The sequence below is a fragment of the Zootoca vivipara genome, chromosome 2 (genome assembly GCF_963506605.1).
Source record: "Zootoca vivipara chromosome 2, rZooViv1.1, whole genome shotgun sequence".
NCBI classification, from domain to species: domain Eukaryota; kingdom Metazoa; phylum Chordata; class Lepidosauria; order Squamata; family Lacertidae; genus Zootoca; species Zootoca vivipara.
The window spans coordinates 106549765-106575947 of NC_083277.1; the positions used below are offsets into that span (position 1 = coordinate 106549765).

Consider the following 26183-nt stretch of genomic DNA (forward strand, 5'->3'; position numbering starts at 1 on the left):
GGAAGAACATGTTTTTATTCACCCACTGAGCACTAAAATCTTACTCAAAACTTCCTGTCAGAGAAGAGGAGCCCTCTGCACTGGGGGGGGGGGTAATTCTCTGTAAAGACCTCTGAATTCAAGTTTCTATAATGCAAATTTTGACCCATTGAGTCTATGACACTGATTGACAGGCTGCACTTTAAAAACTTATGCAACACCTTGTTGATATACTACTGAGAGATCTTTACATGCCAGAGCAGTCTGCGTATCAGTGCCAAAACCTTAAAGCCCGGTCCTATGAGTGGCTGCCCATAATATGAGACCATTAGACAAACTTTGAAAAACCAGAGTCATTTAACACAGTATCCCCTCCTTGCAAGATGGTTAACTTCCAGACTAAGTGAAGAAACCACAATATAAAACAAGGCCAATTGTAGGAAGAGTTACTGATATGGCTTTACATAAACACATACCCTCCAACTTTTTCCCGATGAAAATAGGGACATCCTAAGGGAAAGTGTGGGACGTGGGTGGCGCTGTGGGTTAAACCATTGAGCCTAGGGCTTGCCAATCATAAGGTTGGTGGTTCAAATCCCCGCGACGGGGTGAGCTCCCGTTGCTCGGTCCCAGCTCCTGCCAACCTAGCAGTTCGAAAGCACGTCAAAGTACAAGAAGATAAATAGGTACTGTACTGCTACAGCGGGAAGGTAAACGGCGTTTCCGTGTGCTGCTCTGGTTCGCTAGAAGCGGCTTTGTCATGCTGGCCACATGACCTGGAAGCTATACGCCGGCTCCCTCGGCCAATAACACGAGATGAGCGCGCAACCCCAGAGTCGGTCACGACTGGACCTAATGGTCAGGGCATAGCTGCCAAGTTATCCCTTTTTTTAAGGGAAATTCCCTTATGCTGAATAGGCTTCCTCGTGAGAAAAGGGAAAACTTGGCAGCTATGGGTCAGGGGTCCCTTTACCTTTAAGGAAAAGTGGGACATCCTGAAATCAAATCAGAAACCAGGATAGCTTCTGTAAATCTGGGAGTGTCCCTGGAAAACAGGGATACTTGGTGGGTCTGTAAACATTTTATTGGAAGTGCTTAGTGTCTGCTAGCATCAGGCATGAAAAAACTTTTAAGCCAGCAAGACTTTCTAGGAGCCAGATTGAAGGGAGGCAGAAGTGGAAAGTTGTGTGGTGGGAGGTTGACAGGAGCAGACACTTTGTTGCGTGGTGGGAGGTTGCGTGGTGGGAGGTTGACAGGAGCAGACACTTTGTTGCAGAAGTAAGCAGAATCAAAGCTTATGAGGTCTACTTTGGTCCCCCCCCCCCCCAGAATCTCAAGGTCTACCATTAGGGGCAAAGTGCAAAACAGAATTAAGTGCAGCTTAACCCAGGAATTTGTTTTCAGTACCAGAACTGAGCTCGCAGTTCTGTCACACAAAAATCGATTCCTCCCCCCCCCCAACCCTTCCACAAAATCTTTGTAAATGGTTTTGTTTTTGTTTTACCTGACCTGTCAAGGGTTAACCCACACTCCAGGCTCATGTTTAAAAGGGAGGAGCAGCCGTTTGTCAGTTAGTAGAGGGTTTTGGGGAATGGGAGCGTGGGTGGTTAATAATAAAAAAAGAAGGTCTTATAGTTAGGATAGGTTTAGGTAAAGGTTGGAAAAGATATACAGTGGTGCCTTGCTAGACGAAATTAATTTGTTCCACGGGTCTTTTCTTATAATGAAAAAATTGTCTAGCGAATCCCATAGGAATGCATTGATTTTTTTTTTAAAAAAATTTGCCCATAGGAACGCATTAATTGAATTTCAATGCATTCCGATGGGAAACCGCGATTTACCAGACGAATTTTTCATAAAACAAATTCGTCTAGCGAGGCAACCTCCACTCGAAAAATCCTTTCGTTAAGCGGAAATTTCGTTAAGCAGGGCATTCGTTAAGCGAGGCACCACTGTACTGTATACATTGAATGTTTGACAAAAGGTGAAATAACAAAAACCAAGCTTGTACACATGAAACCATAAAGTATTTGTTATGACTAGAGGCAAATAAATATTCATCGTTTAAGTGCCAAGTAAAGAGTTGTCTGTATTATTTTCCAGCAAGGTATCAACACTTGTTTAGGTGGAGACACCGCAAAGGACAAAACTTCCTACAAGAGAAGAATGGATAGTTTGTGTCTTTGAGTCTCACTGAGGGGGCCAAATAGGAGGACAAACCTAAAGTGTCACAGTGTTGAAACCTGGCCGCGTGTGCTGGAAGAAAAACCTCATTACAGTGGTACCTCGGTTTATGAACACAATTGGTTCCGGAAGTCTGTTCATAAACTGAAGCGTTCATAAACTGAAGCGAACTTTCCCATTGAAAGTAATGGAAAGTGGATTAATCCGTTCCAGACAGTCCGCGGAGTAACCGTTCATAAACTGAAGCGAACTTTCCCATTGAAAGTAATGGAAAGTGGATTAATCCGTTCCAGACGGGTCCACAGAGTACTTAAACTGAAGCGTTCATAAACTGAAACAGGGGGGGAATTGGTTCCGGAAGTCTGTTCATAAACTGAAGCGTTCATAAACTGAAGCGAACTTTCCCACTAAAAGTAATGGAAAGTGAATTAATCCGTTCCAGATGGGTCCGCAGCGTTCATAAACCGAAAATTCATAAACCGAGGTGTTCATAAACCAAGGTTCCACTGTACTATCAAGCCCACGGGGTAGCAAGGCGAAAGGGAGAGAGGGAGGTTAGTTTTACCTCAGGATTCCCTAGTAGCTCTTTAAGTAATATAGAGGTTAAAGTGGAAAAGACGAAAGAAAAGGATTTCGTCGCACTCCCCCCCCCCCACAAAATCTTTGTAAATGCAAACCATCAGTTAAAAACACCTCCTAATATCTGTAAAAAAAACACCGTGAGATGAAGAGGCCAATATAACAGCATTTCAAGTTGGCTGTTAATATAAAAATTAACAGATCGTGACTTCTCTGGAGAAAATAAAATCAGCAGAAACATTTATTTCAACTAGCATGTCCTTTGGGGGAGGCTTTCTACAAAAATGGGCCAAGAAACGCTTTTTTAGAAAACACATTTCATTGGCACTTACGCACACAGAGAAAACATGAGGTAGGACCATCTGATAATGACTCCTATTCCGAGGCCTGTTTATTTTGCTAATAACCATTTTTAATTAGTCACTCTAAAATAGACCTGTTAGCAACCAGGCACGTAGCAACATCTCCAGAATCAAGGGTGCTTATTAAAACTTCTCAGAAGCTAGTAAGGTTTCATTTCAACTCATTTCAGGAGGGATAGTTTGAGGTCACAGTATAAAAGCACACCTTAGTGCCAAATATTTGGTAGATGTGACACAACTGAGGATCGCAATTGAACACAAATTTGAGCGTGCTTCAGCAGGCTTTGACACAATTAACTCTCTGTGTGTATGACAATACCCTTCAACATTTCTCCAATGAAAATAGGGACATTGGCTTTGATACAATGGTACCCTGGTTCTCAAACTTGATCCCTTCCGGAAGTCCATTCCAAAACCAAAGCATTCCAAAACCAAGGCGCGCTTTCCCATAGAAAGTCATGCCAAATGGATTAATCCGTTCCAGACCTTTAAAAACAACCCCTAAAACAGCAATTTAACATGAATTTTACTATCTAACAAGACCATTGATCCATAAAATGAAAGCAAAAAACAATGTATTGCAGTCACACAATCAATCAATCAATCAATCAGTAGCTGAACTGCGTTCCACACAGTCACAAAAACAAAACAAAAAGAGCCTCAAAAATAAAAACACAAAATAAATAGCAAAAACAGATAGACCTCAGCATAACACTCAAAACAGAACAAAAAAAAATTCATTCCAGTAGCACCTTAGAGACCAACTAAGTTTGTCATTGGTATGAGCTTTTGTGTGTATCTGAAGAGGTGTGCATGCACACGAAAGCTCATACCAATGACAAACTTATAGTTGGTCTCTAAGGTGCTACTGGAAGGAATTTTTTTATTTTGTTTCGACTATGGCAGACCAACATGGCTACCTACCTGTAACTCAAAACAGAAGTGTAACACTCAAAACGGAGCATGTTCAGCTTCCAAAAAAAGTTTGCAAACTGGAACACTTACTTCCGGGTTTGCAGTGTTTGGGTTCCAAGTTGTTTGAGTACCGAGGTATTTGAGAACCAAGGTACCACTGTAACTCCTATTGCCCCAGCTAAGAAGAAAGGGGAAAGAGACCATGAGAGGGAATCTGAACACTGGTCCCTCAGAACCAAGATTGGGCCCAAATATTTTGGCACCTGATGAAGGCCCCAAAATTGTATCACGCTCCCCAGTAGGGAAGATCTACATTAGGAACAAAGGGGGAAGAAAGAATGACATAAGGATCTGATGCCCTGGTGGAGCTTTGCCATCTGAGACAGTCATCTGAGACCTTGCCTCATGGTTGGGCCGGCCCTGAATAAATACTACTGTACATCAGTATCTGCTGTCTGTATGGATCTTGCCACCTGAGGCAGTCACCTCATGGATAGAAAATGTTACTATGCTGTGTTTCCTAGAATCATTTAAAATGTGTAGAGAAGTGCGAAGAAAGAGCTCTCCGGATTCCAGAGTTAGAAGGAACATTTCTAAATTTTGGACAGTGAAGATTTGTCCTGGTCTGGTGCATGTAATGTATTTCATTTTGTAAGTTCTTTGATTTGTGCTCCTACTGTACAGTCAAACCTCAGTTTGTGACCGCCTCCGTTTGCGACTGCTTCGGTTTCTGACCACCGCGGACCCAGAAGTGTTTACACCCGGGTTCCGTGGCGCTCGGATGTGCAGAAGCAATCTGCGCAGTGCGTGCATGTGCAGAAGCACTCTATCGGTGCTTCGCGCATGCGCAGAATCGTGCCATTGGTGAGCAACCGATTCGGGGATCGACCAGCTCCACGGAACGGATTGTGGTCACAAACCGAGGTACCACTGTAATGTGATGGTCATTGGCTATAAGCAATAAAATTTACTAGATTCCAAAATTCAGCCCTGTATAAAAACAGGACTGCATTTTGGAGGCCATCTCCTATGTACAGTGGACCCTCCGGATACGAATTTAGTTCATTCCAGGGGTCCGCGCACACCCCCAAAAATCCATAGCCAGAAGCGCTGCTTCTGCGCACACACACGGCGTGATAGAGCGCTCCTGCGCATACGTGCGGTGCACAGAGCACTTCTGCGCATGCACGAGCGGCAAAACCTGGAAAAATACTTCTGGGTTTGCTGCTTTCAGGGCCGGCTCTAGGGGTAGGCTGGGTGGGGCAGGGCGCCAGGGCGCTGACCTGGCAGGGGTGTGTCGCGCTACCCCCTGCGCCTGGCCACCAGCTGTGACAAGAAACAGGGCGGAGTGGGGGCGCCGGAGCGATCTCCGACATGGTTGAGACGGCCCTGGCCGCTTTCACAACCTGAAGTTTACGTTACTCGAGAGTAACGTAACCTGAGGTTCTCCTGTGTATCTTGCTGTTGAACGCTGATAACTGCAAGCCCACCCTATATGAACTACCTGCATCTGTTCACATCTAACACTGTAAGTTGAACAAATGCTAGGTGCTGAAAAGCCCAACTGATACTATTCAAGGCCAGTGGCTGGAGCGGAAGAAAAAGAAATAAATTCGGGGGGAAGGACGCCACTTTAAAGAGCTGTAATCTAGACTCGAGGCACCCCTGAAAATAAACTCATTTGTGCTCTCGCTGCTCCTCGCACTAGAGACATGATGTGGGCAGAAGGCGAAAGGGGAAAGCACATGAAAAGCAGCTTTGTGCTCCAGCGAGTTACCACTGTGTTTTTTTTTCTGGGGAGGTAAAAGCCAAAGAAAAACTGGCCTGGAACATGGAAAAGGGCCAGGAGCTACAGGCATGTTTGCATTTACACTACTGGTCATTCAGATGTGTCAGTTTGCAGAAGTGCCAGGCTGCTTAACATGAGAGAACCCATTCAAAGCACTGGTTATTATTGCTATTTTTTAAAAGCAAAAAAACCTGGTAGTGTTTGCTGTGAATTCATTTTGAATGCGCCCCAAAGGATTGTCAGTAAAAGAAAACAACTCAAAAGTGGAGCTGACCAAAGCTGGCAATGTGTAAATTCATGATACCGTATGAAGGAAGCTTTAATATTTTTATGGCACCTTTGCTGTCGAAAGCCTGTTAGACATAGGAGCTCTTTTCGTAGAAAAAGAGGTGCTCACCATGAACACCTCCCTTGTTCTCTTACAATGGCAAAACAGTCCAAAGTTCAGACCCTGGCACCCCCAATTAACAGGGCCAGGCAGCAGACAATGGAAAATACAAACTATTCCTGAGACCCTGGAGAGCTATCACCAAGCAGAGTAGACTAATGAGACTAATATAGTCCGATCACACAGCCCTAAAACCAATATTACGAGTGTAATGGAGGCTGCATGCATCAACAAATAAAACAAGTGGAGCTTTTATGACTGCAGACTGAATTCTTTGTCTCTCCGAGGAGGTACCTCCAGACTTTGGGGGATTGAGTGTGAAAACTGTAGAGCCTGCAACAGTAAGACACACAGAACTGATAGCCTTAGTATTTTCCTAAAGGTTTGCAGAAGTGCAAAGAAATCGGGAAAAGGAAAGGTAGAGACCCCACTGTTATGTACTGGGCTTGGTTCCTAGAACAATAGGCAGGTAGGATCCTAGAATGCAACAATCTGATTGGCCTGCAGGAGCAGCCCAATCAGGGCCCAGGAGGAAGTTAATCAGCCTATTAGGTAGAATGCAACAACTGATTGGCCTGCAGGAGCAGCCCAATCAGGCTCCAGGAGGGAAGCAGAGTCAGCCAATCACACGGGACCCGTTGTGTAAATAATGTACAGTATATAAAGCCTGAGGGTTTTTTGGGGGGGGGATTCATTCACTGATACGAGCTGAAATAAAGAGCATGAAATCACTATGCGACTCTATATTTCACCACCCCCAAAACAACCTGACCCAATGAGGTTGAGACTGTTTACTGGACACAGAATGCTGATTGTTGGGGAGTGGGGGTTACGTTCCCACAATAGAACTGGCTGGATTTATATATAGTACAGCTACCACTCCTGAATTCAGTAGGGTACTATTGCCTGGATAGGGCATTGTAGTGAAGGGGAATCAACACACAGGTATCTTGTGTGCCTACAAATACATATTCACTCAAGAGGCATTTACGCACACAGCCCAATTAGCGATTTCTCAAAACCCAGGGGACAAAGGTGAAGACTGGAGAACTCTAGGGTATGTTGACACACTTGAACACTCGTTAAAAGCACCTCCAAGTATCTTGTCAGAAGACAATAATTAGGACAGCGCTAACGTCAAGTCCCTGAAATATTCCTGTTCTCCCAGGCAGAAAGAAAAGGCAAAAACACCTTACAACATTTTTATCAGGTTGCTAAAAATGGGACTGATATTCACTAAAATGATGATACTTCAAGTGAAGACAAGGAGAAAATATTTTGCAAACTGGCTTGCTGATCTGTCATACTGGACCCTATTTTCCACCTCATCCCTTACGCTCCAATCCTTGATCTTACAACAAACAAAACAAAACAAAACCTTCACACCTGGATATATATTTGGAAATGAGTCACCATGCACCTCTCTCAAGCCAAGAGTCACATGCTAGTAGTGGTGGGCGGGGCCAGAGGGAAAAGTAGGCGGGGCAATGGATGCAACACTTATCGCTGTACAATCCAGCCATGGAAAAGGCATCCACACACACAACAAACACTTGCTTCAGGCAAACAAGAGACATTATCACCATTCAAAGACTAATACCAGCCAGGCAATAACATGGTTACAAAAGTTGGGTGCCACCCCCACTCTCTGCCGTGAAATAGCAAGATCTATGGGGGTTTCAAGCACTCACTCAGGAGTTGTGTTCCACTGGAGAATTGAGACACGGCGGAGACTGTTGCACCTTTAAGAAATATGGTTTATTCACCTATTTGCACCTTCAGTCCAGACCCATCAAATGCCCCAATTTAATTAGGACGTCACTAATTTATAGAAGCTGCCCCGGCTTCTGATACTAATACAGCTTTACCTTGGTTCTCAAACACCTTGGTACTCAAACAACTTGGAACCCAAACACTGCAAACCTGGAAGTAAGTGTTCCGGTTTGTGAACTTTTTTCGGAAGCTGGACGTGCTCCGTTTTGGGTATTACACTTCCGTTTTGAGTGCCGCAATTCCGCTTTGAGTGTTACGCTGACAATTTCAGTGTTACGCTTCTGATCTGAGTGCCACACTTCTGCTTTGAGAGTTACGCTGAGGTCTGTTTGTTTTTGCTATTTATTTTGTGTTTTTGCGGCTTTTTTGTTTGTTTTTGTGACTGTGTGGAACCTAGTTCAGCTACTGATTGTGTGACTGCAGTATATTGTTTATTGCTTTCATTTAATAAAATAATAATAATAATAATAATAATAATAATAATAATATATTTATACCCCGCCCATCTGCCTGGGTTTCCCCAGCCACTCTGGGCAGCTTCCAACCGAATATTAAAAACAGTACAGCATCAAACATTAAAAACTTCCCTAAACAATGGACCAATGGTCTCGTTAGATAGCAAAATTCATTTTATATTTCTGTTTTAGGGGTTGTTTTTAAAAGTTTGGAACAGATTAATCCATTTTGCATTACTTTCTATGGGAAAGCATGCCTTGGTTTTGGAATCCTTTGGTTTTGGAACACACTTCCGGAATGGATTAAGTTTGAGAACCAACGTACCACTGTATAGGATGCCCCAATTTCCCCAGAGGCCGCTCTAGGCTGCACAGCATTTGGAGATGCTGTACCTCGTGAGCAGGAGGCCGAAGATAGCAAAGGTAAGAGAGGGGAGAAAAGGAGGGGGCAAGGGGACAGTCGACGAAGGGGTCAGCAGCAGGGAGTGAGCAAGCGAGCGATGGAGATGGGGGATGGTGGGGGGTGCCCCCAATTGTTCTCACAAAATGTTGGAGCAGGGCTTTTTTTCCCCCCAGTTCCAGCATCTCTCAGGTGGGCACCATTGTAATCGAACAAGGAAGGCGTTCATGGTGAGTTCAGCCACCTCTTTTTCTGTCGAAGAGGACAAGTGAACAGGAAGGTGCGGCAGTTGTCAAGGGGTTCCAGAGGTTTGCTGAGGGCCTTCTATTAGGGCACGAACCTTGTGCCCAGTACAGTGGTACAGTACCTCAGTTTAAGAACAGCCTTGTTTATGAACTATTCGGTTTACGAGCTCCACAAAACTGGAAGTAGTGTCCTGGTTTGTGAACTTTACCTCGGTTTAAGAACAAAAGCTGAATGGTGGAAGGGCACCAGCAGCAGGAGGTCTCATTAGGGAAAGTGCACCTCGGTTTAAGAACCGGTTTGGTTTAACAATGGACTTCCGGAATGGATTAAGTACATAAACCCAGGTACCACTGTAATGCCAACTCAGGACCACAGTCCTGCCTGATCACATGCAGACGCAAAACACAATGAAGGCCACCAACCAGTCTTCTTCCCCACCTAAAATTTCACCCCTGGTATACCCTCTTTGAATCATAAACACAATAGCTCACACTTAACTTGCTTTAACACCTACGCCAAACCTGTTGGATTTTTCCTTCCAGCACGCAGCAGAAGTAACCTTAGTAACAGCCATGGAAAAAGCACCCTAAGTGCTGGAAAACAACCATCACCATGGCACAGAACAAATCTTACCACTGTGGCAGAAATGTGATCCTAAAAATACCTCTGATTTCAGGGAGATCAAGCCTTACCGGTACCAAGCTTTGGGTAGCATTTGCACTATAGCAGGCATGTCCAACAGGTAGATAGTGATCTACCAGTAGATCACTGGACTTCTGTGGTAGATCACTGGCAGAACACTGGCTCCCCTAAAAAGATGCTCAACAACTTTGGCTCCCCTAAAAAAGGTCAACAACTTTGCTCTGCACCCCTAAAAATTGGGGCTTTCCTTCCTAAAAAAAAAGCTCATCAACTTTGACCTGAACCCCCCAAAAGGGGGTAGATCACTGCCAGTTTTAAACTCTGTGAGTAGATCGCAGTTTCTTGGGAGTTGGCCACCCCCGCACTATAGCAAAGGAGGAAACAGTGGCAGAAGCGAGCTCATCCCTAGGGGAAGCAAAGGGACGTACTGGACTGAGAGACAGACAGACAGACAGACAAACAAACAAACAGACAGAGGCCACCAGCAAAAGTAAGAAAGCTTGTAGGCCAGGAAATGAGGCAACAGCAGAACAAGGAGAGATTAAAAAGAACACACACCAAGTTAGCCTAAGTTCCCATGACTTGGGAACATTCATAGGCATCAATGGTCAATGAGAACCAATGCACAGAGGGGGATAGGATGGGACAAGAAAGAGATTGTCAGTATTTGCTTAATTCGAAAAATGTCTATGACATTTGCTCCAAGGTAGTCAGTTTGGTGCTATACTGGTTCCAACCAGCATTGAGCTGAAGCACTTTGAGGAAATGCATTTTTGAGAAGCCTCAAGGTTGAAGAAGTGGATACAGAGTTACAACACATCTGCTTGTGGAAGGAACATAGCAGATGGAGAATGAAGCCTTGATCACTTGTTTTATGGCCAAGTTGACCAGACACTAAAAGGCAGAAAGGAAAGGAAGCTTAGCTCTAAAACTCACAGCAATGACAGTGTGTTGTAATGGACAAAATACTGAGCTTATACTGTACCTGTTTCACGTGGCAAAAAACATTTCCTGGTAACTGGGGAAGTGGTACATAGGAATGAGAAGGAGCCATTCCCCTCTCACAGTCTACGTCCCTAATCAAAACTGGGGCTGGCTGTAGCTAAACCTAGCCATTTTTGATAAAAATGGGAGAGCACAGATCTCCTAGATGGTCATGGGCAAGTCACTTTTTCACCAAAGACATTCAATGTGACCCATGCGCAAGCAGGTTGATTAACCCCAAAACCACATGTTGAGAATGTTGAGTTGAGCATGGACTGAGTTGTTGCCTCTCAGTCTCTCTCTCTCTCTCTCTCTCTCTCTCTCTCTCTCTCTCTCTCTCTCTCTCTCTCTCTCTCTCACACACACACACACACACACACACACACACACACACACACACACACCACCCTGATTATCTTGGGAGGGCAGGTGGAACATGGAACACAGCTGGAATATTGAAATAATTGGCGAGACGTTTGGCTGCCATTGTGATGCCAATCTGACAGTGAGACAGGGAAACCATTCAGCCACTAACAATGCTGTTGATCATGGGTAGGCAAACTAAGGCCCAATCGCCTTCTAAATCCGGCCCGCAGACAGTCCGGGAATCAGCGTGTTTTTACATGAGTAGAATGTGTCCTTTTACAGTCATACCTCAGTTTAAGCACGCTTCGGTTTGAGTACTTTCAGTTTAAGTACTCCGCGGACCCGTCTGGAATGGATTAATCCACTTTCCATTACTTTCAATGGGAAAGTTCGCTTCAGATTAAGTATGCTTCAGGTTAAGTATGGACTTCCAGAACCAATTACACTCATACTTCGGGTTAAGTACGCTTCAGGTTGAGGACTCCGCGGACCCGTCTGGAATGGATTAATCCACTTTCCATTACTTTCAATGGGAAAGTTCGCTTCAGGTTAAGTACACTTCCGGTTAAGTACAGACTTCTGGAACCAATGGTGTACTTAAACCGAGGTACCACTGTATTTAAAATGCATCTTTGTGGGGCATCTTTGTGGGGCCTGTCTGATGTTTTCACATGAGTAGAATGTGTGCTTTTATTTAAAATGCACCTCTGGGTTATTTGTGGGGCATAGGAATTCATTCATATACGGTATTTTTTTCAAAATATAGTCTGGCCCCCCACAAGGTCTGAGGGACAGTGGACCGGCCCCCTGCTGAAAAAGTTTGCTGACCCCTGCTGTTGATGCTTAAAACATTTCATGTGGAGAGCCTTGTGTCGTTGTTCTTCAGCTACACAGTAAGCTGAACCGGCCAGCTGCTTTGAAGGAGAGATGAGGGAAACATCCATCACGGTGACCCGCCCAGCGTTTGACTACTTGCAACCAAGTGAAGATGCCCCGGTGCCAGGATGGCGCCTGACACCTCCACCATCTGAAGGGGCATGCTTGGGGAATCCTTGGATCTGGACGGGTTTCACACACTAGCAGCACATCCTGTCAAAATCTATCTGTTATATTTTATCTGCACAGACAGAATGAATTTCAGGAACCAAAAATTCCTATTGAAAAAATACGACTTTCAAGCCGCCTGGCCCCAAAATGGCAACTAAGCACACCATTTTGGTGACTGCAACTCTGGTTTAAGGAGTCATTTGGTGCCTCGCTTATATATCTGAGCTTCTAACAATGGACCCACCCAATTGTACTGAACGCTGGAGCTCACCTGCCAACTATGCCTATTTAACAAGAGCAGTACCACCCGTCTTGCCTCAAACTTGTTATACACTTATACAGTATGTTCTAGCATGTATCCCATTGGGTGTGTGTGTTCTAAAGCCATTAGTGTACAGTGGTACCTCGGTTTACGAACTTAATCTGTTCCGGAAGTCCGTTCTTAAACCAAAGCCATTCTTAAACTGAGGCACGCTTTCCCTAATGAGGCCTCCCGCCACCAGTGCCCTTCCACCGTTCGGCTTCCATTCATAGACCAAGGTAAAGTTTGCTAACCAGAAAACTACTTCTGGTTTTGCAGAGTTCTTATACCGAATCCTCTATAATAAGGTCCAAGTGTCTCTGCATCCAGTCCCTGTGTCCGTGGGATTGCGCTACTGCGCATGTGCCCCACGGACAGCCGTTGGGACTTGGAGCGCAGAGACGGAGCACGTTGGCCGGCGCGTAAGGGAGCTCAGCCTCTCGGCGTTCGGAGCAGCTCTCACGAGAGAATCCAGAGTACGCGCGAGATAGTCCCATGCTCGCGAGCGAGCACGCTCTGTCTCCACGCAGGCGCACTCGCGAGGCCGTTTATTTCTCGCGTGGACTTACTTCTAAGCGGAAGCGGCCGTTACAAGTGGCGGCGGGCGAGCAATGTCAGCTCTGCGCATGTCCCCGAGGTTGCTAGAGCAACAGGTCTGTTCTAGCACCCGTTAATTTAACGGGCTTCATGACTAGTAGTTCATAAACAGGGCTGTTCTTAAACCAAGTTACCACTGTCCTTTGAAAGAAAAAGCAGATGGAGAAGCACTGGCGGAGGAAGAGGAGTGCGGGGGAGCGCACTGCCCCCGGCAGCGTGATCCCAGTGGGTTGCCATCATGGCTGCCCCCCCACCTGTGCTGGGCGCCATGCCCTCAGGACTCGCACCAGCCCCGCCTGCTCTCTGCCCCCCCCGGGGCCGGAGCATGAAGCTCACCCACTGTGAAGAAGGGAACAACAGCATGCAAGCTCATGTCTTTATGTGCCCATGGAACTACAGCAACATGCCTATTATTTTAGGTTAATACTTCATGGATTAACCTAAGGGAAAGATAACGCTGGGCGGGTCACCGTGATGGATGTATCTAACCTAGGGAAAGATACAGGAAACTGAATGCAGATTTCCAAAAAACAGCAAGGAGAGACAAGAGGGTCTTCTTAAATGAGCAATGCAAAGAAATAGAGGAAAACAATAGAATGGGGAAAACCAGAGATCTGTTCAAGAAAATTGGAGATATGAAAGGAACATTTCATACAAAGATTACCATAATCAAGGACAAAAGTGGTAAGGACCTAACAGAAGCAGAAGACATCAAGAAGAGGTGGCAAGAATACACAGCGGAATTATACCAGAAAGATATGGAGGTCTCGTACACCCCAGGTAGTGTGGTTGCTGACCTTGAGCCAGACATCTTGGAGAGTGAAGTCAAATGGGCCTTAGAAAGCACTGCTAATAACAAGGCCAGTGGAAGTGATGATATTCCAGCTGAACTATTTAAAATTTTAAAAGATGATGCTGTTAAGGTGCTACACCCAATATGCCAGCAAGTTTGGGAAACTCAGCAATGGCCAGAGGATTGGAGATCAGTCTACATCCCAATTCCAAAGAAGGGCAGTGCCAAAGAATGCTCCAACTACCGCACAATTGCGCTCATTTCACACGCTAGCAAGGTTATGCTTAAAATTCTACAAGGCAGGCTTAGGCAGTATGTGGACCGAGAACTCCCAGAAGTGCAAGCTGGATTTCGAAAGGGCAGAGGAACCAGAGACCAAATAGCAAACATGCGCTGGATTATGGAGAAAGCTAGAGAGTTCCAGAAAAACGTCTACTTCTGCTTCATTGACTATGCAAAAGCCTTTGACTGTGTCGACCACAGCAAACTATGGCAAGTTCTTAAAGAAATGGGAGTGCCTGATCACCTCATCTGTCTCCTGAGAAATCTCTATGTGGGACAAGAAGCTACAGTTAGAACTGGATATGGAACAACTGATTGGTTCAAAATTGGGAAAGGAGTACGACAAGGTTGTATATTGTCTCCCTGCTTATTTAACTTATATGCAGAATTCATCATGCGAAAGGCTGGACTAGATGAATCCCAAGCCGGAATTAAGATTGCCGGAAGAAATATCAACAGCCTCAGATATGCAGATGACACAACCTTGATGGCAGAAAGCGAGGAGGAATTAAAGAACCTTTTAATGAGGGTGAAAGAGGAGAGCGCAAAATATGGTCTGAAGCTCAACATCAAAAAAACCAAGATCATGGCCACTGGTCCTATCACCTCCTGGCAAATAGAAGGGGAAGAAATGGAGGCAGTGAGAGATTTTACTTTCTTGGGCTCCTTGATCACTGCAGATGGTGACAGCAGTCACGAAATTAAAAGACGCCTGCTTCTTGGGAGAAAAGCAATGACAAACCTAGACAGCATCTTAAAAAGCAGAGACATCACCTTGCCAACAAAGGTCCGTATAGTTAAAGCTATGGTTTTCCCAGTAGTGATGTATGGAAGTGAAAGCTGGACCATAAAGAAGGCTGATCGCCGAAGAATTGATGCTTTTGAATTGTGGTGCTGGAGGAGACTCTTGAGAGTCCCATGGACTGCAAGAAGATCAAACCTATCCATTCTTAAGGAAATCAGCCCTGAGTGCTCCCTGGAAGGACAGATCGTGAAGCTGAGGCTCCAATACTTTGGCCACCTCATGAGAAGAGAAGAATCCTTGGAAAAGACCCTGATGTTGGGAAAGATGGAGGGCACTAGGAGAAGGGGACAACAGAGGACAAGATGGTTGGACAGTGTTCTCGAAGCTATGAACATGAGTTTGACCAAACTGCGGGAGGCAGTGCAAGACAGGAGTGCCTGGCGTGCTATGGTCCATGGGGTCACGAAGGGTCGGACACGACTGAACGACTAAACAAACAACAACTTCATGGACTCCTTAGCCAGCTGAAGCAGCTCTCATTCTCACTCATACTATGAACCCTCTGTTGACCTAATGTAAAAACAGTTCACCTTTTGGAGGTGGCACATTTTCAAGGAAAAGAGGCCCTTGCAGATGGCAGCCAAGGCACCACATCCAATCGTATAACACTATGGGATCGTTCGTATGATCAAGAAATTTCACCATCTGTTTTTAAAACCAAGATAGCTGCCTTTAAGAAGATACAAATTATTTGGGATATTTTTTCTGCCTCCACACAAAGGATATTGCGGAAAGATGGGGCTGCCAATACTCAGAGGAGCCTTAAAATGTAACGCAATTAACCCACTCGCAAGTTCCCAAGGCAGGGAAACAATTAACATCTCATTTACAAGCTTCAAGTTCATGCTTGTAAAAGCCTTATTTTTTGTCTTTCTTGTGACACCACAGATAAGTGTGGAAAGCGACAAAAGCATGCTAGCAAGGAGGAGGGACCCTCCAGGTTAAAAGGAAAGGAGTGCCAATTTAAACAAAACTAAAAATGAAAGAGAAGTTCTCTGCTAAATATAAATTAGGAGAACTCTGACTAACAGAAGCTCCAGCTTAAAAACCAAAAGAGACTGGCGGGTGTTTCCAAAATGTGATAATTAAAAGGTCATATGTCTAAAGAGGACGCTTTGTTATAGACAGCAGAAATTAAATAACTTGATGGCAAAGCTGCCCACATTTCTGTCTTGATCTACCACGCTCTTCAGCCTTGAATATGTATTTCAGGCTTAAACGCTTTCCTAAAACACATATCCTCTCTTGGGAAGTCTTGCTGCTTCCAAATGATTTGCTTAGTAATGATCCACACTCAATGTTTCCAGTGTTCCATGATCAGGAGTGCAGGACAGGAAGAATCAGTTACTCCAACAACTTTTCACCGACATCCTTTTAACTCTTTGAAATAAAGAATATGCATCTGAAAAGAGGCTTTAAAAATAAAGTTTAAGGCTGCAGTGCAGTAACCAGTCAGTCAAATTGATTGGAAGCATTTTGATTGACAGCGTTTTTTTCAGGTCTACCCCATGTAAGAAGAAAAGAGTGAGAACGCCCCATGTGAAATGTCTGTTGAAACAAATGTGTATCTCGTAGCAAAGCAAAAGAAACACACTTTCCCCTTTAGGATATATGTGCATATATTCATGCACATATATCCTATTAGTTAAACCTCATGCAATTAACCAACTCAGATTTTGCTACAGTAATTGAGTGTCATAGTGCCTCTGCCCTGCACCCCCAAGAAAGGAGCGGTACCCAGACCAACTGCAAAGCAGGTAAAACCTTTGCTACCATCTCCCAGCTTTGCCTTACTCCTGCTCCCCTCTGAAGGAGAGAAGAGAGATGCTGGACCATCTCTAGAGGAGAATAGACCCACAAACTGATTATTTGCAACAGCTGGCCCTTGGGAGGTTGTAGACCAGGCTTCTTCAACCTCGGCCCTCCAGATGTATAATAATACCAGCAATAATAATAATAATAATTTATTATTTATACCCTGCCCATCTGGCTGGGTTTCCCCAGACTACAATTCCCACCATCCCTGACCACTGGTCCTGCTAGCTAGGGATCATGGGAGTTGAAGGTCAAAAACATCTGGAGGGCCAAGGTTGAGGAAGCCTATTGCAAACTCTCCTTCCTTGGAGGTTTTTAAGCCATCTGTCATGGATGCTTTAGTTTAGATTCCTGCATCGCAGGGGGTTGGACTAGATGACCCTCGGGGACCCTTGCAACTCTACAATTCTGCAATACCAGACTTTTGGCTAGGGTGGGGAGGTTAAAAGTGGAAGTGGAATAATTGCTTATCTGCTAATTAGCGGGTGAGATTATTCTTTGTTTAGTATTTGAGTACAGTGGAACCTTGGTTCTCGAACAGTTTAGTTGATGAAGAAATCGGCTCTCAAACGCCAAAAACCCGGAAGGAAGTGTTCCAGTTTTTGAACGTTTTTCGGAATCTGAATGTCCGATGCGGCTTCCACTTGAGTACAGGAAGCCCCTGCAGCCAATCGGAAGCCACGCCTTGGTTTGGGGAGTTGAATGGACTTCCAAAACGGATTAAGTTCGAGAACCCAGATTCCACTGTATAGTTAATGTTGGTTTTTTTATTGGCAGGTATGTTGTGTTTATTTTTTCAAAAATGTTATATTAGATGATATATTGATACGTTGTTGACACCTCACACCCCGCCCCCCGTTTTCCTCCCCTTATGGCAGGCATGTCCAACCGGTTGATCGCGATCTACTGGTCGATCGGGGGCGCCACTGGCCAATCCTGGTTGATCAAATGATCCTGATTGTTCGTTTGGCTCCCTAAGAGAATCTCAAAAACTCTGGCTCCCCAAAGAAAGCTCAACTACTTTGGCTCCCTAAGAAAACCTCGATACTTTGGTCAATCTAATGGGTAGATTTTTTAAATAGTAGGAGTGGATCACAGTCTTGGGAGCTGGACATTCCTGCCTTATGGTATTATGTGTGTATTGCTGTAGGTCACTTTGAAACCTTCAGGTAACATGCAACTAATAAATTTAATTCATTAGTAAAAGCTCAGTAGCAAGCTCCACAGAGTTCAATGGGGCTTCCCCTGTTGACTCTGGGAGTTTGGGACTGCAGTCTTAGTTACTGTTGTGATTTTTTTTTTTAAGGGATGCCCTAAATTTGTCTTGTGCTTACCAAACACACGAAGATTTCTGCAAATAGCTCTCACACTGGTAAACTTTAGCGGCTTGCCATTCTGCACTTCTGAGAGACTAATTGCTATAGGCTTCCCCTTAATACCAGAGCAGAACAAGGCTATCCTTTTCAAAACAAAGGCTGCCATTTCCAAATTTAAAACAGCCAGACAGCTAAAGATGGCTCAATGTTTGGACAGAATACTGTTTAGATCATACTTAGCTCAGCAGTGACCCATGTCAAATTATGTAACTGTGTCAATATTCTATCGGGAGTCAGGACTATGCATTGTTATTCAGAAAATGGGGGGGGGAGTCAGTTCCACCAGTTAATTTAGCTGCTAAGTAGCATGATGAATGAATGGGCAATTTAACATTATAGCACATTTCAGTTGCTGTTAGAAAGAGCAATGCATTTTGTCCTCTGCTCTCAAACGAAAAAACATAAAGAAAACATTACGGCTAAACAAAGGCGATTACAGCTGGTCAGGAAACAGGAGCTCTCTTTGCGGCACAACAAACAGACAGAGCAAATAAATAGATATCTTGAATAGTTCAGGGCGACAAACAGAAAGAAGACGAAAAGCACGTGCAAAAGATTCATGACACCTGGTGCTAACGTTGTAAGAATTTTAAGGTCTTATATATATAATAATTGTTCATAAACATGTACAGGCACTTGAAACCATACAATTGGTTGGATTTGCTACAATTGATAGTGATAACACATGTAACTGCTCTGAAATCCAATGCATGCTTTCCAGTGATGCCACATCTTGTGACTTGTACTGTACGGTTAAGAACATATGGTGATCACACGCCAGGAAGTTGCAACGGAAGGAAACTTCACTGAGTGTGTCTACTACTCGGCCCCTGTGGAGACATAATGCTTAGCCATGGATTGTTTCCTTTAAGTGTGGCTAAAACATGTCACAGTAGCTAAGCCACAGCTAAAGACTGGCTGCAAAGCAGGATATAAAACCATGGTTTGAAATGATTTGACCATACCATGGTTGGCATTAACCATGGTTCAGGGTTTCTCTGTCTCCCTAGACTCTTTGGTTGCAATGTGACAAGAAGGTAGTATTACTGAGCGCTGCCTTCCTGTACATGACTTCCGGCGAGCAGGGTCATCACAGCAAAAGTGCAACATGATTTGTGGCTGAGTGGCGAAGCATCTGCCTTGCTAGCAGAGGCTCCCAGGTTCAACCCTCAGCAACACCAGGTAGGAGTTGTGGGAGACTGTGGTCTGAAACAGTCAGTGCAGACAATACTGAGCTTGATGACTATGGGTCCGACTTGGGAAAAGGCAGTTTTCTAAGTTCCTATTGCACTGCAAATTGGGGATCCTAACCAGGATTGAGGCTGCAATATACAAGGTGTGACCAGAAAGTTTGGTGAATGGTCACAGAAATCGGACAATAAATATTCAAACATAGAGGCCTTCAAAGTAGGCCCCATCTGATACAATGCACCATTGAAAACCATAGAACTGTAGGAAACTTCTGGAGAAGTCCTCTTTACATACTGCTTTCAGTTCCCTCATCACAGCAGGTTGGGCGTGTGAAATGTTGGGAAATCTGTGCCCTTTCAGTGCAGATTTCACTTCTGGAAAAAAGAAAGAAATCTGGTGGGGCCAGATCGGGAGAATAATGGAGGGTGGGACAACTCAGTAACCTCAGTAACGATTTCACATGGAATATGCAATTCTTCCGCCATCATTCGGATGGACAAATGCAGATTCTGCATCAATAACTCACAAACTCTGTTGACGTTTGCTGCCGTCCTGCCCGTCGACGGTCTGCCAGACTGAGGGTCACCTTTGATGGTTTGCCACCATTCACAGAAATGCTTAAACCACTCATATGCTGTCTTTCGAGTTACAGCTTCATCTCTGTATACAATTGTGAGCATTCCGTTGGTCGATTGTAAAGGTAAAGGGGCCCCTGACCATCAGGTCCAGTCGTGTCCGACTCTGGGGTTGCGGCGCTCATCTCACTCTATAGGCCGAAGGAGCCAGCGTTTGTCCGCAGACAGATTCCAGGTCATGTGGCCAGCATGACAAAGCTGCTTCTGGCGAACCAGAGCAGCGCACGGAAACGCCGTTTACCTTCCCGCCGGAGCGGTCCCTATTTATCTACTTGCACTTTGATGTGCTCTCGAACTGCTAGGTGGGCAGGAGCTGGGACCGAGCAACAGGAGCTCACCCCGTTGCAGGGATTTGAACCACCGACTTTCTGATCAGCAAGCCCTAGGCTCTGTGGTTTAACCCACAGCACCACCTGGGTCCTTCAAACATTTCTCGCTGTCCTATTTCTGTGACCATTCACCGAACATTCCGGTCACACCTTGTACTGTGAATAGTGGGGCTTTCTTCTGAGTAGACATGCCTAGGGTTGCACTGCAAGGCAACAAAACCATGGTTAAAACTGGTCATAGGTAAGTATGCTGTCTGCACCAGACCAGGTTTTCCAATAATGCATAATTATTGGAGCAAACAACAGGGCAAGAACTCTACATAGCATTTCACCACAAGATTCTCTCTGTTCAAAAGTGGGATACAATGTTTTAAGATTTGTTTGGGAATTTTTGTTACTTTGCACAAGCTTGTTCTACCTCTATTTTGGACCTTCTTGAAATATGTATCCACTATGAAACTTCCCTTAGGTCTCTAATAGCTCTAATAATTGTGAATGTTGAATCAAGGGCCAGATATTGGTGTAACACCAGCAGTTAAATTACAGTCATACCTCGGTTTAAGTACACTTCAGTTTGAGTACTTTCAGTTTAAGTACTCCGCGGACCCGTCTGGAACGGATTAATCCACTTTCCATTACTTTCAGTGGGAAAGTTCGCTTTCAGGTTAAGTACGCTTCAGGTTAAGGACGGACTTCCAGAACCAATTACACACATATTTCGGGTTAAGTAGGCTTCAGGTTGAGTACTCTGCGGACCGTCTGGAACAGATTAATCCACTTTCCATTACTTTTAATGGGAAAGTTCGCTTTAGGTTAAGTAAGCTTCAAGTTAAGTACAGACTTCCGGAACCAATTGTGTACTTAAACCGAGGTACCACTGTATAAGTGACAAGGGAAGACAACTGCAGTGAAGTGGAGAGTCAGATTTAAAGAGAGCCAAGTCCTTCTCCATCCTATCTCTCTGTGGTCTCTGCTGCTCAAACTTTTTTTCTCCAAGCCTGGATCCAATGCCAGAAATAAGCACAGCTGGGCTAGAAGACCCTGGAAGCAAGTGCAGTCAAAGGTTTTGGTTCCCTTCAACCTGTGCCTCTTTTGGATACGAGGAATCAGATCCCACTATTCATGCCCATGTTGGAAGCAGCTTCCTTGAACATAGCCCAGTGGGCAAGTTTAAGTGAGTTGCCCAAGGCACAAGTCTCTGGCCACACTATAAAAGAGGAAACACATGTAGAAGTAAAATAGATATAGGTGGTTAAAACCAGCCTTCCCTAAACTTGGTGCCCTCCTGATGTTTTGGACTATTTGACGTGCATCAGCCGCAGATTGTGGGACAGCTGGTAAAGCAATAAAGCTATAGCATGTGTCCAGTGCTTTTTTTCTGGTGGGACGCAGGGGGACGCATACCCCTAAACATTTTGCAAATCTTTGCACTTTTGTCCTTTTACTGTATTTATTTACCCCGATTCGATTTCCCCTGAATGGTGATTTTCTTGAATCAAAATGAGAGTACCCCTAAACCATAGCTGTCAAGTTCTCCCTTTTTTAAAAGGGAAATTCCCTTCTGCTGAATAGGCTTCCTCGCAAGAAAAGGGAAAACTTGACAGCTTTGCCCTAAACATTTTTTTGGGGGGGGGGAAGCACTGCATAGGTCACTAGAGAAGGTAAAAACTCACTGCGGTCATGGTGAGCCAATCTGATCTGGCAGATTGTGAGTGACAGTTGTTAATTCTAGATCCCAAATATGAGCAACAGTGGCACAAACAAGCAAAAAACCCCAAACCAAAACAAACCATGCCTCCTGAGCCTCCCTAAGGGAATGTACTGCAATTCCACTTTGAACAATAGGGCCAGGTTTTTTGCAAATAGAAGAAAAAGAGCAGAAACATAACACCCTCGCAGCCTCTCGTGAAATGTGATATTTCCACTAGGAAAAAGGAGGAAAGGGGGGGGGGGAAGCGTCTCATTTCAATGCTCAATCTGTGATGTGTTTCATTTGAATTACGAGTGCAACAGGAAGCTGAACCACAGCCATGGGGTTAACGTCTAACAACTGCCAAGGTAGGAAGTTCCCAAGGTATCTGGGCAGCAACAGATAACCTTTCATTCGCCAACACCATTGATTCTTCAACCCTCCTCATTTCGGAGAATCCATCTCCTAATGAGTTTCATGCAAGGTATCCCTGCACAACACAGAGGATTCTGGGACCAGAGGAGCATCTTGGCTGACTGGTGACTTACAACATACACAAAATGCAACAGATAAAGGCAGGAACCACACACTCAAAGGAAAAGAACCATATGAGTCAGCACCAGATCTTCCCTGCAACAGGGCAGTCAGTAGTAACGGAAGGTCCTTGGGGTTGTTGCTGCGGGGTTTTTTTGGTGGAGGTGGTGAGAGGCAAGTTGGTGCACAGTTGATCTGTGGTGGGCAGAGGACAGTCTCGCTCAGCTTTCCCCAACCGGGTGCCTTCCAAGTTTTGGTGGACTATAACTCACCTTATCGCTGACCATTGGTCATGCTGGCAGGTGCTATGGAGAACTGTAGTCTAACGACACCTGGAGGGCAACAGGCTAAGAAAGTCTGTGTTAACTGAAGCAAGTAAAGGGACCCCTGACCATTAGGTCCAGTCGCGGATGACTCTGGGGTTGCGGCGCTCTTCTCACTTTACTGGCCGAGGGAGCCGGCGTACAGCTTCCGGGTCATGTGGCCAGCATGACCAAGCCGCTTCTGGCGAACCAGAGCAGTGCATGGAAACACCGTTTACCTTCCCGCTGGAGTGGTACCTATTTATCTACTTGCACTTTGATGTGCTTTCAAACTGCTAGGTTGGCAGGAGCAGGGACCAAGCAATGGGAGCTCACCCTGTTGCGGGGATTCAAACCACCAACCTTCTGATCGGCAAGCCCTAGGCTCTGTGGTTTAACCCACAGCACCACCCGCGTCCCAAGCTGAAGCAAGTACCTGGTGTTAAACTTCACCTCTCCCCCTTGCTCTCATCATCACCCATGGGCAGTGTTAGAAACTCGGATATGTAAGCTAATCACCAAATACCCGCTTAAACCTTTGTTACAGCTGCCACCATGGAATGTCGAGGCACCATTTCCTCCCAATGAAGTTCCATTCCATTTCTACGCCGCTTTATATTTTTAAGGGGAAAAGATCTCAAAGCAGTTGACAACACATTAAAACAGTCCCAGCAAAGGAAGAATGGATACAAAAACTTATGGATTATACAGAAATGGTGAAACTTACCAGAAGAATAAGAAATCAAGATACCAAACTTTTTATAAAAGAATGGTAATGGTTTATTGAATATTTATGGATAAATTGTAAATAGATAAAAACACTGGCAGGATTATTGTAATAACCTGCAGCTATATAAGTGTGTGTGTGTGTGTGTGTGTGTGTGTGTGTGATAAATGAGTAAGTTAATTTTGGTATGCAGAAGATATTAAAAATAAATTTAAGGAACCACAGAAAGAGGGGGAAGGAAGTCAAGTTTCAAAATATCAAAATGAATGTAAAATCAGTGTAATGTATATATTTGAAAAGTATAAGTATTATTTTTTTTAAGACAACACATTAAAACATCCAGTCAAACCATCTGGAATAAAAGAAATTCAAGCTTCAAGGGAAATATGTCAGATCCTTCTATACGGAACATTTGTGCTTTCCCCATATTGATTTACTAGCTTAATTTACAGAGCTGCCCCATAGCAGGAGGGCTCCAGGAAGCCAGGGTGGTATATTGGTTAGACTAGAGCATGGGTAGGCAAACTAAGGCTTGGGGGCCTGATCCAGCCCAATCGCCTTCTAAATCCGGCCCACGGATGGTCCGGGAATCAGTATATTTTTACATGAGTAGAATGTGCTCTTTTATTTAAAATGCACCTCTGGGTTATTTGGGGGGCATAGAAATTAGTTTCTTTTTTTTCTTTCAAAATATAGTCCGGCCCCCCACCTGGTCCGAGGGACAGTGGTCCAGCCCCTCGGCTGAAAAAGTTTGCTGACCCCTGGGTTAGTGTGTCAGACTTGCTTAAGAAAGCTGGAGGGGCTAGCAGGATGGAGATGTCCATCACCAACCTGGCAACCAGAGATCTCCACAGAGTTGCACCAGTCACAAAATGTGCCTGGCTAATTTTGGACACTGCCCATGGGGAACATAGTTTAAATTCCTCGGGGAAAAACCAGTGGCAGGACATTAGACAAAGGATCAAGAATGGTTGGGTGTTGGTTTCTTCAAAGAAGCATGTCTGCCATCACTTATCTTCCCACTAGGGAACCCCAACCTCTCAAGGAATCCAGGGGGTACCCTGAAATACAGTGGTACCTCTACTTACGAATTTAATGCGTTCCGAACGCACATTTGTAAGTCGAAAAAAAATTGTAAGTCGAATCCCATAGCAATGCATTGGGGGGAAAAAATCCCAAAAGTCGAAGCAACCCTATCTAAAAATTCGTAAGTAGAAAAAATCCTATCTAAACCGCATCCAAGATGGCGGACGGAGCTCCGTTCGTAAGTAGAAACATTCGTAAGTAGAGTTATTCGTAAGTAGAGGTACCACTGTACAATTTTTAAAACCTATTCCAAAGTAGTCTACCCCACGTACACCATGCCAACATGGTTTTAAGACAGCAATGTCTCCTGGCAGCACCTGTGGATTATACAGAAGAAGAGCTTAAAGGCATCTAACACTTTTTTTCTGTTGGGACAGCTTAGCGAACAGCAGAGATTCACTGAACACGCCCATGCAGCCACTAGCTCAACTCAGTACAGCAGCTTCTTATAACTTTTTTTTTTTTTTTGCAAATATTTATAAACCACCGCTTCCTAAAAAAAAATGTAAAGGCATAATATATCAGAAAATTATAAAGCAAATGGCCAACAATGAATCAAACTTTCCATTTTTAGGAGCAGTCATGAAAAAGTGCTCAACCACAAGTTGGCCAGACTTTTCAGATTCTCTCTGCTACTAGCAAAAAAAAAAAAAACCTTTTTAAGTGGAAGCATATAGAATTGCTGAGAAACTCTGCCTTCTCAAGTACTGTATACCCATATGGCGGCAACTGCAAAACAGAGACCTGGACGGATCAGCCACATGGTAAACTTGATGTTAAAATACTGCAGTCCTCAGCTTGCAGAAACAGATGTTTTGGGAATAAGCACAGCAAATACAATTTCACACCTTGCTTGTTTGTACTACAATCTCACTTACTGGTAGCTGTTGTGGGTTGCCATCCACTTTCATGCATTGTTTGCACATTTTGGGAGTCAAAAGATTTCTCTGCTCAAAGGAGCCATGTCTAACCACTCCTAACATATGAAGATGCAGATCCACCATAAAAAGCCACTGAAATACACTGGGCTACCATGTTCAGTTTGGAGACCCAAATTGAAGGGGAAATCCCTAGTGATGTTGGTCTGTGTCTATCTCAGAGCTGCTATGACAAGCAAATGAGTCAGGAATTTATGGGGGGGGGGGTTTGTATTGCAACAGAAATTATTTACCATGATGTAAAAGGGAACAAACGATTGGCAAACCATTCGGATTACCACTAAACATGCAAATAAGAACAAGAAGTCTTTCATTTTACTTTGGGAAAGACTTAATCAAAAAAACACTCCTTGAACACTCATTACAGGATGCCTCGCACAAATGTAACCACTGGTAGCAACATACCATAACACCCTGAGCTCAACAACTTGCCCACAGATCATACCGTAGAATCGTTGAGCTGGAAGGGACCACGAGGGTCATCTAGTCCAACCCCCAGCAATGCAGGAGTCTTTTGCCCAAAGTGCAGCGCGAACCTGCAACTCTGAGTCTCATGCTCTACCAACTGAGCTATCTAGCCACACTGCATGGTAACCAGATGTTGTCTGGACTCCCAACTCCCATCAACCCCGGACAGAATGGTGGACGGCCAGGGATGATGGGATTTGTAGTC

General features: G+C 44.6%; 1 protein-coding gene across 4 annotated transcripts in view; it reads right to left on the reverse strand.

Annotated features, from left to right (window-relative positions):
* RAB11FIP4 (RAB11 family interacting protein 4) overlaps positions 1 to 26183 on the reverse strand; it is a 194588-nt gene that overhangs the window by 20001 nt on the left and 148404 nt on the right. The window lies entirely within an intron of this gene.